Raw genomic sequence first — 6,223 nt, forward strand, 5'->3', positions numbered from 1 at the left:
AATCTTCGAAGAGGTCACGGTGAAGAGGAAGCTCACGTTGTAACAAGAAGGAACGCAGGACCCGGTCAAAGGGAAGCTGTTGCGGATCCCTCAATAAGCGGAGAAGATCTCGGGAATCAGTTAGCGACGATCAAGCGGGACCTGAGGCTATTTAAAGATAAAGCAAATCAAGGAAGAAGGAGGATTCAACCCTTATTCATTTTCACGATTGATCACTTCATCTTTTAAGCATTTTGTTATCTTTGTAATCATCAAGAGAAACATCTTTTGTAACCATTCTTTTACCATATTATCAATACAAATCGAAGTTCATTCAACAAGTTATTACGGGATCCAGCCCGCGTTATCTTTCCCTAACCTTTCCTAAACCTTAAACCTGATCTAAAATCTAGGTGGTGAGTTTAATCCCTCATAATTGGCGCCGATTGTGGGGAAGAAACAATCAAATCCCTTACTCTAACTTGAGGATGAATCCTACCGATCAGACCACAAATCCGTCTGACCTTAACCTCCCGATTCAGAGCGATGGCTCACCGAATGACGGAGGCTCTAGTCTCGTAACCACGGAGCCTCGACGTGGCGACCACCGATCTGGGCAACAGCTTCCGGCTGGCACTCGAACGAGCCAGACTACAACCGGAGCTACTAACCCAAGATCGTCAAGTGGAACCGCCCCTGGGCTTCCAATCACCGAGAATCCTCAGCAGCAAGCCGTTCCGAATCAAACGGAGGCTCAGCTTTCTGAGATTCGTCAGATGATGATGCAACTAGTAGACAAAGCTCAGGAAAGTGAGCGTACGATGCATCAGCTAGCTATTCGACAGCAACGATTCGAAGAGATAACAAGATCTCTAGACACAACAACCCAACCACCGCGACGTCAAACTCCGGGGGTCACCTTCCGAGATCGATTGACCGATCCCTCATTCCCCCGGGGACGTCTAGACTTTTCTCCTGATAGCACTGCTCCCGAAGGACGGGGATTCGCTTTCCAGACACCTCATACCGGGACAGCTCCCGTGTTTAACCCGCCTATCACCAGTGCTATGGGAAGCAATGTGGCAACAACCAGTTCCACACCCAGTCAGGTCGCTGATCGGAGCTCTCGCCTACCTCCTCCGCCACCTGATTTTAGGTTCGGGGCAGGAGTATCCTTCCCATCTGTTGGCAGAACAGCAGCTCCGGTTTATCAAACCAGAGGCTCAACCCCGAATGGGGACGGGTATCAACGGATAGATTCCGATAACCCAAGAGCTGGTGAGCGATTTAGCCCACCAGCTGCATGGGAGGATGAGCCCACACGATTCCGTCAGGAACCTGCCCGTCGGGTACCTAATAACGACCCAAATGTGCTTCCTATGGAAGGACCTGAAGCTATCCGTAGATATATGGAACGAACTCATGCAGCTCTCCAAAAATTAGAAGCTCAAGTCCATAAAGCTACGAGCTCAGCTCCCGAAATCGATAGCTTGATCGAAAAAACCCGTGGAACTCCATTCACTGACAGAATTGCCAGCTCCTACATAAGAGATACCCGAAAAATCAGAATTCCCGAGTATGATGGGACCTCTGACCCAAAGGCCTATTTGAGAGCTTTCCGATTGGCAATCGTTAAAGCCCATTTTACACAGGAAGAATGTGAAGCAGGTTACTGCAGGACATTCGCCGAAAACTTGGTCGGAACAGCCCTTGAGTGGTTCTCTGGTCTCGAACCAGCCTCGATAGATAGTTTCGATCAGTTAACTAATGCCTTCATGAAGCAGTACTCGACCCATATCCTGAAGCAAGCCTCCGAGGCCGACCTTTGGAAGACCAGACAAGGAATGGGGGACTCACTACGAGTCTACATCGAGAAATTCAGGGCAATAAGAACTAAGCTCTCGAATCCTAACGACCTAGTCGCCATCGAGGCTCTTAGGAGAGGTCTGCTCTATAAATCGAAATTCTGGTCAGAGCTAACACTCAATACTCCTCCAACTATCGATGATGCACTTCATAAAGCCACCAAATACATTACTTTGGAGGAGGAGACAGCCGCATTGGATAAACTCCACAAGAAGCCTCAGAATCACTCGAAAGGTGAATCCTCTGAGGCAAAGGGACCTCATAAAAGGGGGAACCCTCGAAATAACCAAACTCAGGGAGAACATTCCTACGCAATCGAGCAAGACAAGGAAGAAAAACCTGTCGCCGCAGCAAACAAAACTCCCTGGTCAAAAGGCTTTGATAAAAACAAACATTGCTCTTATCATGATCGAGAAGGGCACTCAACTGAGGAATGTTGGGACCTCCAACGACAACTGGCAGCTAAATTCGCAGCCGGAGAAATAAAGGGAGTAGACCTTAAAAAGCCACCACCTTATCAGAAAAGAGGTCCCAGAGACACCTCTCCAAAGCGCGAGAGGTCACCCGAGAAGGAGACCGATTCGCCACCCCCAGCTCCCAAGAAAAGAGTCGAGTTGATTCTTGGAAAATTCCCCCAAGGAAAAAGTTTACAAGTCGAAGCTCTCTTGAGCAAACCGTCCCCTCAATCGAGCCCCGACTCGAGGGTGGACTGTATCCTTGGAGGATCAGACATATGTCAAGACTCCGTCAACTCCATTAAGGATCACGTACGGAAGGATGTGTCTAACACTGGACCTAAGCCTCCCAAACCCGAGTCCAATACTAAGATTTCTTTCTGGGAAAGCGAGACCTCAAACCTTGACAGACCTCACGATGATGCGTTGATTGTCACCCTGAACATCGCAGGATACGAGGTCCCTAAACTCATGATAGACACAGGAAGCTCTATCGACCTTATTTTCTACAACACCCTAAAAGGGATGGAAATAGACGACTACAAAATTATCGGCCAGAAAGCTAATCTCGTAGGCTTCTCCGGAGAAACAGCTACCTCATTGGGGACTATCAAGCTCCCAGTCATAGCTGGCGGAATAATGAAAATGACCAACTTAGTAGTCATCGACAGACCTTCCCCGTTCCATGCGATCCTGGGAAGACCCTGGATTCACAAAATGAAGGCAGTAGCCTCGACGTATCACCAATGTGTGAAATTCCCAACACCTGAAAGGATAGCTACCGTACACGGTAGCCAGAAGATATCCAGGATCTGCTATTTGGGAGGATTCGAAATCCTCAAAAAATCCCCCAATAGCAATTACAGATCCAGGAGGGTCGCGAAATGCAACAGAATATTCGAGGTCCCCCCAAGAACCTCACCGAAAAAGTTTGCATAGACGACTCAAATCCTGAAAGACAGGTGAGCATCGGATCTGAGCTACCTCCTGAGACGAAAAAGGAGCTCACTGACTTCCTGAAAAACAATGTCAAGACCTTTGCATGGTCCACCAACGACATGAAAGGCATAGATCTGAACGTCACCACCCATAAACTAAAAGTAGACCCTACTTTCAAACCGATCAAACAAAAGCGTCGCAAGCTAGGCCTCGAAAAGGCTCAAGCTGTTAACGACGAAGTTGACTGACTTACGAAAGCTGGGTCCATTCGAGAGGTACACTACCCCGACTGGTTAGCTAACCCAGTAGTGGTAAAGAAGAAAAACGGGAAATGGAGAATCTGTGTAGACTTCACAGACCTGAACAAAGCTTGTCCTAAAGACAGCTTCCCGTTACCTCACATCGACCGCCTGGTTGAAGCAACAGCTGGCCATCGACTCCTATCCTTCATGGATGCCTTCTCAGGGTACAACCAAATCATGATGGATCCTGAGGACCAGGAGAAAACTGCATTCATAACCGAACGAGGAACCTATTGTTACAAGGTTATGCCATTCGGATTAAAGAACGCAGGAGCTACCTATCAGAGGCTAGTAAATAAGATGTTTGCTGGGCAACTTGGAAAAACCATGGAGGTCTATATTGACGATATGCTAGTCAAATCCTCAGCTGGAGAAGACCATATCTCCCACTTAAGAGAATGCTTCGATATCCTTAACAAGTACGATATGAAGCTCAATCCCACTAAGTGTACTTTCGGGGTACCCTCAGGCGAGTTCCTAGGCTATCTCGTAATCGAAAGAGGCATTGAAGCCAACCCACAGCAGATAGCAACCTTCCTAGAAATGCCGTCACCTAAGACAACCAGAGAGGTACATAGATTGACTGGACGAATCGCGGCACTAAATCGATTCATATCCAAGTCCACCGATAAGTGCCTCCCATTCTACAAGCTTCTAAGAAATAATAAGAAGTTCTTATGGGACGAGAAATGCGAGGAAGCCTTCAAGCAATTGAAAGCTTACCTCTCCGAACCTCCGATCCTATCTAAACCTGTAGTAGGAGAGCAATTGTACCTGTACCTCGCTGTATCGACTGCTGCAGTTAGCGGCGTGCTGGTACGAGAGGAACAAAACGAACAAAGACCTGTCTATTACACCAGTAAGAGTTTGATAGACGCCGAAACAAGGTACCCTGCAATGGAAAAATTAGCTCTAGCAGTCGTAACAGCTGCCAGAAAATTGCGACCTTACTTCCAATCGCACTCAATCGTCGTAATGACCTCACAACCATTACGAATGATATTGCACAGCCCTAGCCAGTCAGGGCGATTGGCTAAATGGGCCATAGAGCTCAGTGAATATGATATTGATTATAGACCTCGAGCAGCAGCGAAAGCTCAGGTCCATGCCGACTTTATCATTGAACTAGCATCCGAGCAATTAGACTCCGAAATGGAATCTCCGAAGTGGAGCCTGCACGTCGATGGAGCCTCATCAAAACAGGGCTCCAGTGTCGGTCTAAGGCTAACTTCTTCAGCAGGAAAAACCATTGAGCAGTCATATAGGCTCGGATTCAGCGCCTCAAACAACGAAGCTGAATATGAAGCACTAATCGCAGGGTTGAAACTCGCCCTAAGTCTCGGAATTCGAGAGCTAAACGCTTACAGTGATTCACAGCTAGTAGCTAGCCAATTTCACGGAGAATATGAAATGAGGGACGAAAGAATGGGGGCATATCTCGAAGTCGTCCAGAACCTCACTAGGCAGTTCGACAAATTCGAGCTAACAAGGATCCCACGAGGAGAGAACTCCTCAGCAGATGCGTTGGCTGCTTTAGCCTCCACGTCAGACCTCCTGTTGCTTGACGAGGCTGAAGATAGTCAAGTTACTTCTCTGGTGCAGATGCTGCTTTGTGGGGAATCATTTAAAACCGGGGATTTTCCAAGCGGTGACAGGTCGTTTTGCCCCATGTTAGAGGCTGCAGATGCTGGGTGGGGCGAGAAAGGCAGTCCCTTTCCCGTACACCGGCGGAATTTACGACCGCGCAAAGCAGTCCCGGTCGAAGTTGAAGGAGTATCTTCTTCAACTAACAGCGAAGAAGGGGATCCTCCTTGCTCAGGGAGGTGTACGCTTGAAATGTTAAAACGTTGGGTGGAGGAGCGGTTTGAGAAGTTGGAGAACAAGTTTGATGAGTTCCTGACAATGATTTGCAGGGGTTTGGGTATGCCCGAGGTAAGCAACCATAATACAAGGAAGAGGAAAGCCAGAGATCTGCAGCGTAGACAGAGTTCCTCTCCTGATAGTATTGGCATTGAAACACATGGGCCAAACCGGAAGGGCAAAAAAAAGAAAAACGGTCGCAAATTCCACTGGTGAGAAGAAAACTTTGTCTCGGCGCGGATCTGGTGGCGAAACCGGCGTGGCAATGGTTGTACACCGTAGTTATTATTTCACATATTATTCAGATTTAGAGTGAATTCCTCTGCTGACAGTTTTGCCGTTTACCAGGGAACCAGAAGAAACAACACAGCTTCATCACATAGAGAGAGTGGTCGACAAAATAAGTCTGGTAAAGGTGTGACCACACCAGTCTTCGGAAATGCATCCCTTCAGGTGATATGATAGACTGTTGTTTTGGTGTGTTTTTGGTGTACATTTCCTAAAGGTCATATTATGATGTCATACAGGAAACGCGTACACCCAGTCGTCCGGGGGATGAACTGTCACCGCCTGGCGCACAGCAGTCTGACAATGCTGGTTCTCCACCACCCGGCGAAAACAAAGTCGATCAGGTAATGTGATAGATAGTTTTATTGTTGTGTTATTGGTTACACTTGTAAGCCAACGCTGGGGAGGTTGTTTAGCAGCAAGTAACAGAATCGCATGCTCTCGTCCCGTATGGACCTGTATTAGATGTGGAGCCTGAGTCCTATGTGTTACCACCTAAGGTTCGTTTCAATTAAAATAGTTGTGTACTGTTTC

The sequence above is a fragment of the Raphanus sativus genome, chromosome 7 (genome assembly GCF_000801105.2).
Source record: "Raphanus sativus cultivar WK10039 chromosome 7, ASM80110v3, whole genome shotgun sequence".
Lineage (NCBI taxonomy): Eukaryota > Viridiplantae > Streptophyta > Magnoliopsida > Brassicales > Brassicaceae > Raphanus > Raphanus sativus.